Here is a 12,764-nt window from a genome sequence, read left to right as displayed (position 1 = left end):
CAACAGTAGAAACCTTTAAAAGACTAAAATACCCATTTTCAATACATTTTAAAACTATATATATATATATATATATATATATATATATATATATATATATATATATATGCAAATTATTATTATTATTTTTCCAAAGTCATTACAGTCCCTTTTTATGCATCCTTGCTAAAATAAAAGTATTAATCTTTCCAAAAAAGCCGGCCACACAACTTTTAAACAAATATATTATATTAATAAATGAAAGATGTCACATGATTTTGCGTCCATTAGCTGAGAGTAATCATTTTTTGGAAATCATTTAAATATATTAAGCTACAGAGACACTGATTTAAACTAGCAAGACCAGGATGGATCATAAAATACAGAAGTATGGCGTTTTTGTAAAACTTAATGGCCAATTAAAAAGCAATATTCATTATGTTTCTTAAATTTTCAACTGTCACCACAATCCTCACAAATATATCAGTAACATTCAATATTCACTGAGGAAAACCAATATAGATACAAAAGACACACCTCCAAACTGAGGAGCTCCCCATAATGGGCCGAGGTGACTGCGGCGAGGTTTCAAACCACTAGCAGGACTTGCCAAGTAAGAGAGAGCCCCAAAACAGCGGGCTAAAATCAAAGCAGTCTCACTCCACCAGCTCACATCCAGCAGAAACTGGTGCTGATAGTTATCTGAGAAGAGAGACAGAGAAAGAGACAGGTGCTGAGGAAGACGTGACAGAAAAAAAAAATCTTAATACAATAAATAAAACATTTCACAGACGTTCGTTCATTTAAAAGTCACCATTCCACAGCTAAACATGATAGATGATTTAGAAACATCATTTTCAAAGAGGAAACGGAGAAAAAAACACGAACCAAGGACAAGCAGACAGACAAGCTTTATGAAACTTTATGTGCTTTATGTGATCTAAACCCACAATCAAAATGTCACTGCCTGAATTTAACGCCTCTCCACGAAGACACAAGACGCAGGGCTTTATTAAGGCATTCTTCTCCCTCCCACTGCCTCTGTCTGGACTCACTACATAATTAATAGGGCTAGGTAAGTGTAGGAGTAGATACACATCTAAAGTTGAGGGTCTGGCTACCTTTTATCTTCTTTCTCTTCTCCAGCGGAGTCTTCTTTTCTGGGTTGATCTCGTCAAATCCCGGCTAAACGAAAGCGAGAACAAGTAGGAGAGTGTAATAAAGGATAGCTAGGGGTGTTTTTTTCTGAAGTGACAGAACCCATGCTGAACAGAAAGTGGTGGGCAAATCAGTGGAACGTAGCAGCACGACATCGGAAGTTTGAACTTCAAGTGCCACAAAGAGAGATGACACACAAGCACGTATGCGCAAAAACAAACAAATCGTCTTATGACATATTGCTGAAAGGTGTGTTCATTTCTGGCTGTGCCATTGTAAGAGATATTAAAGCTGAAGTGTATCATTTTTCCATTTCAAAATATTTTCTTTTACCTAGTTTTGATTGTTAAAGTTTTACACAATGAAATGTTGAAAAATAGAAAGAAATATATTTTTTTAAATGACATACACACTGTAATAACAAGTAATTAAAAGCTAATATATTCTATAAGTAGAGGGTCACCTCATGGAGGCAGCCATCTTGAAATCACATGACCAACTGAATACTTATTATCTTCGTAATTCTTCTTGGACACTTGTAAATAATCATGACTTTGTTTTTGTGTAAAGTTACATGCAGAAGGCTCGGGATAGATCTCTAAATATAGAGATTCTCGAACAAGAAAACAAAGTAGAGCAGGACTTGATTTTGTCCATCGGCAACTGACTGGATTGTTGATTTGTTGTTATTTGCTAATTGTTGCAATAATTATGTGAGTGACAGGTTGTTTCAAAGGGCACATGTCATGTCATGTCAGAGAACAGATACAAATATGTATTTTGATTTCATGGTAACTTTAATATGCAGAGCCAACCAGGTTGGCCTTTGTATATTGATCTGGATGAAAAGTGTAAACACTTTCAAAACATTGGTTTGATTGAAAATGTTCCTCCAATAACAGACTGGTTAGTAAAACACTCGGACGTATTTAAAAGATTCTATGCCGTGAACTTTAAATATTTGACATACTATTGAATATCCAGCATTCTATTGTTTCTGATAAGCTCTCGTCATCACAGTTGTAAACTCAATGGCTTTGTTCTTTCGTGAGGTGGTGGTTTTTTGTTTCCAGGTGAAACATTAAAGAATGTGACATACACGTCTCCCAGAAATCCTGTATAATTCAACCAATCCCATGATGACTTTGACACTCCTGAAGTGTTTCAACTTTTGTGTCTCATATGCATCAGACATTTAGCCAAGGGCCAGTGGGTGTGATCGTCGGAGGCTGAGACTGGGTTTAGGCCTGTCATGGGCAAATAATGATGACAAACCGCCGGTAGGTGGCAGCAAGTCCAAGTCCATGACAGATAATTCAATTAGAAACTAAATAAGTGAGTCCATCTGAATGGACTTTGAATCACTGGCTCATTCAATTCATTCAAATTCTGATTCATTCAAGGAACGAAACACCGTGTTGCTATGTACTGTTGTATAAAATTAATAGGACATTTGTGCTCGTGCACATGTGCTGATATTCAGAAAAGTACATTGCTTGTGCAATGAATATAAAAACATAAAAACGTATACATGGGTCTTTTATTGTTTGAATTATAAGGGCATTCTAACAGGCTTCATTGTGCAGTGAATGCTTTTGGACTCTCAAGACGTGTTTTTGTTTGGTTTTTGTCAGCTCTCCTATGGTCTCTCAGTCCTTCACATTCCCACATACAGCATAATAACAATGTCGGGAATGTCATTAAATTATAATCAAGAAAAAAATCAAACCTTTTCTGTTGTCTTCTTTTTTAAAGAACTTGAAAAGTTGCGCATGAACCATTTTGTGCGAAAACAAAACAAAACAATAAAAAAACAACCTTGCTTCCACTTGTGAGCCACTTGTTACAGTACTGATTGGCCAGCTATTTAGTTTGTGAATTATCATAAGCAGAGAATTTTAAAATTTCATTTGCATGATAATGCTTACATAATGAGTATTATTAATCTAAAGGGGATGGTAGTTTTACCAAGGGGATCCATTTAGTAATTTTTTTCAACCCTAGCAAGCCCCCTGCACCCCCCTCAATTCGAGCCATGGGTGTGACTATCAAATTTCCTGACCAATGACAGGCCAGTAGTGTTCAAGAAACCTGTTTAAAAACAGTCATGATTTATTTCATTTTCATTGATTGGAATAGTGGCGTAGAAATGCATATACTTCAGCTTCAAGTCTCTGAAATCGGGCACACACACACAGAGTTATTTTATTACTTGTTCCTCTTGTTTCCAGCTTCCTCTCAGTTTGAATGATGGAATATCCCAGAGACTGAGACTGCCAGAGAAGTGGATCACAGCCAGCACTGTGCCATCAGGAGACAGACTCATTCGGAACACGCCATCCTGAGTAAACATACACGTTCAATTAGGCATTACACTATTTATTCATAGTTCTTAGTAAAATTAAATTGAGCTTTGGCTTTTCGTTTCATATGCTGTCATACTGGCCCAGAGAGATGCATGCAAAAAAAACAAATTCAATGAGCGACACAAAAACTTCACTGAGGTGAGTCACTTGTTCACTGTTATGCCTAGAGGGAGAAGTCGAAAGCTGGGCCTGAAGAATCCTTGTCTCTGGGACTACAAAAGTAATTCATAACTTCCTTCATGAATATCATGGATGCATTTACATACTAAAATGTGTTATACTCTGACGCATTCAGGTTTAAAAATACAGGTTAAACTCCTAGCTGGTATTTAACTGCACCAAAGCAGCTGATGGTCATACTAGCTGAAGGTTATCAAGATGGTTTCCGGAACATGCTAGTTGGTGACTATTAACTAAAATGGACTACTTAGAAACCAAAAGGTGTTTGAGCTTTTGAGCTTACCATATGTCATATAAATAAGCAATGCAATCATATCTCTTCATGAGAACAGGTTTAAACTGCTTGATTTGTTTTTCTTCTTAACTCCATTCAAGCAATATTCATGGCGAGAACCAGTTAATCCATACACAAGATCTTCAAAGTTTTAGTTACCTGGATTTTCCGAAGAAGAACAGAAATCTTTCAGGCTAAATTCAAAATTAACTTAATTTGTGATTCAGTAAATGTTGGCAGAATTTTTGGTGAACTACCCCTTTAAAATAAAAAGTGATGCTCTTCGGAGGGTGCTTTTTAGTCTTTCACAGGCCTCTCAGCAATATGTTTAAGGTGGGTGAGAGACTGATGGTTTTCAAACTGAATACACACCATGAGTTCTTATACGTTCAGTAACACTATATTAAGCCAAGAACTAAATAACTGAACATTATTTAGCAGTTTAATTGAACATTAAATAAATATGAAGAATATCAAAACAGGTTCCACCAGTTCAATCAGAAGTCATTATCATTGGATCTGTAGGAGAGAATAAACAGCTAGAAGCTTCAGTACTAAAGTTCTTACTAAGCCTACAATGCAGCTTCCAGAGCTCACTACATAAAACCTTTACAACCTCAGAAAACCAGAAATGAGCATGTGCTTTCAGCTTTGTGAAATACTGTGATGTGAGAAAGAATGTATGACTGTGCATTCTGAGCAGCAGTCTGTGCAGAAGTGACTTTACTCCTTGAAATATCTGTTTCTTAAGGGGTAGAGCAGCCCATACAAATGCATAAACTACTAGAGTTTCCGTATTTCCTTCTCATACAAAACAATACAAAAGCAAGCACTGAACACACTTGGAGTTGGGGATTTGTAAAGGAACAATTTGCAAATAGTTTTGCAAAGTGACCAAACAGCCGATGAAAAAAAACAATAAACCAAGTTATGCATATGGACAAAAATACCATAAAGACTGTAGGCTCTTTTGACCAGTAAGCATCACCCTATTAACTACCCAGATGCCCAACCACATTGCTACAATCTAACAATAACTTAGACATATAAGTTACACTTTAGTAACCACTCACAGCACCACAGCAATACCACAGAAAATATTTTGTAACCTGCTAACCACTCAGAATACTTTAGTTAAAAAAAATGAATCAATAAGCAACACTGAGGAATCAAGCACCTAGCAATGCCCCCACAACCACTCAAAAAACACCATCAATGCCCAAGCAACCAGCAACCTAGCTTAATATTTGGGTATTAGTTGGGTAAATGTATAATGGTGAACAGGAGACTTTGTTAAATATAATTTTTGCATTTACATTTGCTCAAACAGCAAAAAAAAAAACCTCCAAAATAGATTTTTCATCATGACTTTCAAAAAGACACCGATAACAGAAATCAGAGGAGAGAATGATGTCAAATTTGTCACTCCCGCAGCCATGGTAGAAACACCCTCACAGCTGCACTCACTAGTTTTTTCTAATTTGATGCAAAGGTAATGTAATACAAAATATAGTATAGTTAAAATTGAAGGATTCACTATGATTATGACTGTCGAAATGCATCACCGTCTGTGAACACACACTCAGGACAATTTAGCAAGTGCAGAGCAACACTTGGCAAACAACCACAACACCCTAATGTCAAAACAGTGATTTTTTGAAAATATTAAAAACTCAGTTAAGGCTCCACTTCTTTAGTCTTTTTTTTTTCTCTCCGTGGGAAACCAGTAAGATCAAAGATCAAAACCATGATCAGAGACCTGATACGGCCAAGATATTTTTTTTCTATACATTTTTTTTTTGTGAAAGAGTGCATGTCATGGATACTGTATCATCAGTACATTAATATTCCCTTACATGCCTAAAGTCAAACTCACCGCACTGTTGTCATCCTCATAACTGATGACCTGTTTATAGTGAGGTGACCCTGACAACACCCTCCATGCTGTGATCCCACAGCCGCTCGCCCTGGACACATCACTGTCTCCAGACTCACACCCTCCCACCGGCAGCAACCTGAGGAACACACAAACACATCAGCAGCATGAGTCAGAAGAAAACACACACACACACACATACACACACAGAGCACCTCAGCCCTCTTATGAGGCCGAAGTAGTCCTTGAGGGGCTGATGAAACAGGAAAGCTACCTGATCTGATCTGCGCATGTGAACAGCACATACAAACAAATGTACACACACACCTCTACACACTGTATATAAAGACTGCCCCCATGTGGCAACTAAAATCTGAAATATTTTCTTTAAAAAAAAAAAAGTAAGCGCTGCCTAAAACACAAGCCATAGAGGATTTCAGTTCAAACATGTATAGTGGGAATAACACAAATCACTAAAGATGATTTTGTGTTCACTTTTAGAGAAAAACATCCCTTTGACAGTCCTTCACAAACACACACACACAAGAAAAACAGCTTCTAGATGGGGGTCTCACCTGTGGCCAGGATGATATATTGCTGTGGTAATGCCTTAAGAATAGTGGGCAGAAAAACTGAAGGTGTGATTCTCTTGAAAACCCTGATTGGTTCCAACACTGAGAGCAAAACAGGAACAGGAAATCAATGTATCAACATTACTAGACCAGATGAAACCTGTGGTTCAAGACACTGTTCAAGAGAATAATCAACTAAATGCATGGCTTAACAATAAGGGTTTTTAATTGGCTAGTCAGGCCAACTGACTAGCCAACATTTTCACAGGTCCCAATTAAAGAATAGAATAGAATAGAATAGAATAGAATAGAATAGAATAGAATAGAATAGAATAGAAGGAACTCATGTAAAATGTAGCCGGGAATAAACATCAGTTTTTCCATTTAATGTTATCCCTACAAAAACAAAAATCAATAATAATGCTGTGGCGAGTGGGGCGGGGCCGAGGGACGTGGGAACAAGGAGGGAGGCCGGCGGAATGATTGGGAAATCAGCGACACCTGCGCCCCACTGCCGGTCTCGAGTCCCACGTAGGAGATGGAAGGATATAAAACTGGAGCGACGATAGTGAAGGACGAGAGAGGACCAGGCCTGGGCCATATTTTATGTTTTGGCTTTTATTTATGCGCACCAGTCGTCCGTGAGGGGCTGGTGCGCTGTTTTGTGTTTATTTTTGTCATTAAAGTTTCATTTTGATTGTGCGCCGGTTCCCGCCTCCTTCTTCCCGACGATTATGGAGTTTTTATTATTACAGTGGTTCCGAAGCCCGGGAGAAGGAGGGCACGCTGCTGAAGATCCCTCGCCGCTGTGGTGAATCCGCAGTGCCATCGAGCTGGCAAGGAAGTGTGCCGCCATGGACGCTCGAGGCGGTGGGCTGGAGCGAGTTGCCGGGGACGGGCGAGCTTGCTACCGGCCGCCCACCAAATGGAGGGGCGGCTGCCGTCCGTGAGGGAGCGGAGGAGTCGGCGCCGTTCGTCAGGGGACCGGTGCCTGCTGCCTCTGTGAAGGAATCCGGAGGAGCAGGGAACAGGGGACTACTGCCGGCTGCCCAAAACCGGAGGAGCCGTCGCCGTCCACCAGGCGGCGGAGGAGTGTCGTGCCGTCTGCCGAGGGCCGTCCAGTTCCACTGCCAGGCACCGCGGAGGAGATCACCCAGCTGGTGGAGGGCCGAGCAGCAGTGCGTCTGGGAACCAAATTTTTTTTTTTTTCTCTCTCCCCTCTCCCGTCCCTGTCACTCCTCCTTCCATCTTCTTTTCTCTCGCCTCGTCTGTCCTACCCCCAGGTTCCTGCAGGTCCCTGTGAGCGGTCCCCCCCGGAGGGAGTAGAGCGCAGTCTCGGGAGTACCCCCCGGCCTGCGAGGGGCGATGGGGGTATGTTGCGAGTGGGGCGGGGCAGAGGGACGTGGGAACAAGGAGGGAGGCCAGCGGAATAATTGGGAAATCAGCGACACCTGCGCCCCACCGCCGGTCTCGAGTCCCACGTAGGAGATGGAAGGATATAAAACTGGAGCGACGATAGAGAAGGACGAGAGAGGACCAGGCCTGGGCCATTATTTTATGTTTTGCTTTTTATTTATGCGCACCAGTCGTCAGTGAGGGGCTGGTGCGCTGGTTTGTGTTTATTTGGAGTTATTAAAGTTTCATTTTGATTGTGCGCCGGTTCCCGCCTCCTTCTTCCGGATGATTATGGAGTTTTTATTATCACAAATGCATTTAAATAAAATTTAAATAAAATAATGACTTGCTCTGCCAAATTTTACATTTTTTACATTTTACACACATCAATGGAAAACAACAGCATATGGTGAAAAACATTACCTCATCACTTTGAGTAAGCTAAATAAATGTTACGTAAGTGAAAACTAATGTTAAGTTTGACATTATATATGTATATGATCAAAAACAATAGCAATAGTTAGGGTACTACAGGGTACCGTGTTGAAAATTTATAGTTAATTTAGCACAAACGATTATAGTAAGATATGTATTGCTTAGCTGTCTTGATTAGAATGGCAATTGAAGTTTGCATGTTTGAATGGTTTCAAAGGACAAATAGAATTTTAAGTAATTTGTTGAGTTTAATAATTTCTTAAGGACTCAGTGAGAATATGGTTTCCTAAAGAGCTTTGTGTCAGAAATGCTTTTGAAAGCACCAATTTGTCTAATGTTAGTCCAGCATTTCTAAATGACTTTAAAAACTTCCTCAAAGTAATGCAACTGCAAACACTTCCATTCAACAACATGAGGGAGAGAACAAGAAAAAGCTTTCTTCAGAGCTTCAAAGCCTGCAGCAAAATTTTTGAGGAGAATGAAGTAGATTTTTTTTCCATCTGCCATTACTCTCGCAAACAGATGATTTTAACTTTGAAAACTTGAGCTGAATGATTAAACAAAGAATTACAAATTGGAAACTGCAGGCAATTTCATTAATACTCAAAGCTAAGCCTCACCCTCAGAACAGAGATAAACAAAAGGCGCAGGCTTTTAGGTTTAGTTGAAGGATATCTGGTCCTGAAAGAGTCAGAGGGAATTAAGATAGAGAGGACCGGCAAGTACTGTATCTGAATCATCAGAATCTTCTCTGGTGGTCTTGTTTCAATATCCTTCAACATTTGAGCCATGTATTAGGACACAAATACTCTACTATCTAATATCCCATAACATTGCTTAAAGACAGGAAGAAGGATTAATGCTTTCTTATCCTGGCATGTCCTCCCAAAACGCTTGATGACAGACACAAAGTCTGGCTCCTATTGCAACTTTTGGATTTAAATACCGGGCTAAACAAATAGCATAAGCCCATTAAGATTCTAGCTTGCCATGCTGGCAAACTCTTCCCATTTTTATCAGCAAAGTCCATCAGATGGTCCTTGAGAATGTTGTCTAAATATTAGGCTTGTGCTTTCTCAACAAATACCCACAAACCTTTAACCCACTTTCTGACTCTCGTGGCTATGTATTATATGGTTTGATTTTCTGTGTTACACAAATGTCTTCGCATGAACAGGTTACTCTCCATCAACATTAACATTGTTTTGGATTGGTTACCCTCCATCACCATTTGGATTTTGGATTTACATATTTTCCTTTATTTAAATTTTATTAATTTCAAATATAATTTACATTGTTGTTAAATGTAGTTAAAGTCTTTAATATATATTGTAATATGTATTAAATTATATGTTAAAGTATTTAATATATATTTTAATATGTATTAAATTATATATACATTTTTAAAATGTATACAATATAAAACCAATAACAACATATATATATATACACGCACACACACACACACACACACGTATAATAAACAACTATTAATTTTGTGCATATAGAGGGGATGCAGGGTTGCCAGGTTTTCGGGAAAAAAAAGCATCCAATTTCTACTCAAAACAAGCAGTGGGAATCACCAGTGGCCCCACAATACAATTTTATCCCAATACTTGTGTCACGATACAATATTATTGCTGTTTTAAATATATTTCAATATTCTGTGATATACTGCAATTTATTACCTTTATCCGACTTCAAATTACGTCCCCAAATGAAAACTTTAGCAGCATCTGTTTTAAAAAGAAACATTTCTCAGTTTGTTTATCTCACTTAAATTGTATTGTTGCAGTGCAAAATGGAATTGTCAAGACAAACTGAAAAAAACACTTTCACGAAAATATGTCATAAATGTTGTATGCACCTGGCAAACTCAACTCTTTGTATTACAGTCTAGTGTAGTAAACCTTAATTAAATGTAAACAGGTATGCACTGCTGTGTCACTACAGGCATTTTGAGCAATCCAGCTTAAGCTTGTACCAAAATTTGTGCAGACCCTTCAGCAATTGGGGCATTTGAAAGTAAATTAATGTTAATAAAAAAATAAAAATAAAACTTACAGTTTAATCACTGTTCTATTTTAATGCACTGCTTTTATACACACACACACACACACACACACACACACACACCACTCACACACAAACACAGAGGGAGAGAGGTCAGAGATGGAAGATCGCACTTCGCACACACAGAAACATATTTGCAGTGCTGCTTGTGACTTTTATTAATAAAATAACATGGATACTAGATGGCCTGCATTATTTTCCTCAGCACCGAGGTAACATCGAAGTAACTAAACAGCTTCATTGTTTGTAGAGAGAGACGCACAGACACAGGTATATTCACACACACAACTGTCATCTGTCTCTTGATCGATAATTTATTTAAATAAATGTGGTCTTCCCTGTATGATTTGAAGCAGGCAGAAGGCTAGAGCTAACAAGCCATAACTGACGAAAATAACCGACATGTTTACTCTTCCAGTTAAATATTGCACTGCTAAATATCATAAACAGCTTTAAGTGGTCAATGCTGGCAAATGGCCATAGAATAAGTGGAATAATCAATGGCTTGTCATGCATTAAGGGATTTTAGAAAAAACTCAACACCACCATCTAGTGGACTGTAAAGAAACCAGTTGTTATTCTACCAAATAGTATGATAAAAAGATCGATACTTGACGTCCGTGTATCGATACAGTATTGCCACGGAAAATATCGCGATACTATGCTGTATCGATTTTTTTTCCCTACCCCGACTCAAAACAAGCCCAAAACAAACACGTTTCGAGGAGGGTTCCCCAAGTAAAAAAAATGTAGTTCAGGGGTGTTAAAATCCATGATTTTCTGCGGGGTTCCTCCAGTAATATTCGCATTCCAGGGGCTAAATATTACATTATTGAGGGCGCTTCTACCCGAGGACATGAAAAACAACCTGCGGCAGCAGAGTTAAAGCAGCCCAATTCCATGTGAAAACCATGGACTTGGCCACACTGAGGTGATGAAAAAGAGTAAAGCAGGCATTTGGACCAAAGCACTGTGAGGCAAGTGAGTGAGAGACTCAAAATGTGTCTAAACTTAAAATGCATTTTTGCCCTGTTGGCGTTTGTGTTGTTTTACTACTTACAAAGTTAGTAAAACATTATTATTTACAATACACAGCATGGTTTTTTAATCATATTTTTAGGAGGGACAACCCTCAGCATGGGGGCGGGGTTCCTGTGCCCCCCGACCCCCCGTGGGATTTCCTCCTATGCATTTACCTGACCAGGTAACTCTTGAGCTGACCGCTGTAGCTGATCACCAGCAGCTCTGCTGACCACTGGGCGCAGGCAGTGTATTCCAAGAACATCAGACCAGCTGCTGCATATAGCTAAAAACTCCTGGGAAGCTTAAAGTCTAGAAAGACGGACAAAAAGAAAGACATCAAAAAGATGAGGTAGAGATGGAAACAGAGTTTGAAAGTGACAAAAATATACGGAGTCATACAGGTCATTACACTCTCAGACTCTGGTATAGAGAGAAGGCATCTTGTGAGACTAAACTAATAGTTTCTGACAGAGAGATGGAAGAGTGTAGAGTAATGTGGGGGAGGATGAGAGCCAGCAAGAGAGAGAGAGAGAGACCAGCGATAGACTGACTGAGATCTCACTAGCAGTGCAATCAAAAGAAACGCAGAGGAGGGGATGAGGGAGAATTCGAAAATAGTAAAAGGGGCAAGAGAGCTGCCTTTCTTAGAAACTACACAGAAAATGTCCTTCAAGGGCACCGGGGGCTTCGAGCTGAAGGGAACCAGAAAATGTGTTTCTTGCATGGGCAACAGAGTGGGGAAAGGCCCCTCTCGAGAGGGTCAGGCCTACCCAGTCTACAGACAGAAAAAGAGCGAGAGAATATGAGAAGAGCCAAGCAGTGCAAAAAGCCAGAGGGCAACGCACACAGGCCTGAAATTTGGTCATTAGGAGCCAGTCATTACAGCTATCATTTACACTGAAACAGAAAAGAGTGTTCTTACTGCACACCAAAAGTTACTGTACATGGAAAGTAGAACCAATTTCAACAGACTGAGTGTGAGAGAGAAAGAGAGAGAATAACTGAGGAAATGACAGAGAGAGAATGACATGAGGTTAGAAATACAGAAGATCAGTTTGAGTGACATACCGGTGTAATAATGAAGAGTTCGCTGGCCATCAGGTCAAAGACTCAGACCGTACCAGTGCTGTCAGCATATGCCAACAGAGCACAATCATGACTCCACGCTACCCTGCGCCAGTGAAAGTTTGGATCCTTGGGTACTGCAGAAGGAAGGAGAACATAACCTTCTGAAGTACAAAATGTATTTAGATGTGATCTGGAAACTCCTGTTTAAAGGTTTGGGGTCAGTAAGATTGTTCAATGTTTTAGAAAGAAGTCTCTTATGCTCACCAAAGCGGCATTTATTATTTGATTGGGAAAAAAAAGAAAAAGAAGGGAAAAAAACATTAATACTAAGAAATTTTCTATTTGTATATATTTTAAAAACTAAT

At 39.3% G+C, this 12,764-nt stretch overlaps 1 pseudogene; it reads right to left on the bottom strand.

Moving 5' to 3' along the window:
- LOC127983515 (NBAS subunit of NRZ tethering complex-like) overlaps positions 1-12,764 on the bottom strand; it is a 153,968-nt pseudogene that overhangs the window by 137,001 nt on the left and 4,203 nt on the right.

The sequence above is a fragment of the Carassius gibelio genome, chromosome B20 (genome assembly GCF_023724105.1).
Source record: "Carassius gibelio isolate Cgi1373 ecotype wild population from Czech Republic chromosome B20, carGib1.2-hapl.c, whole genome shotgun sequence".
NCBI lineage: Eukaryota > Metazoa > Chordata > Actinopteri > Cypriniformes > Cyprinidae > Carassius > Carassius gibelio.
This window is presented reverse-complemented; position numbering and strand designations above follow the sequence as displayed.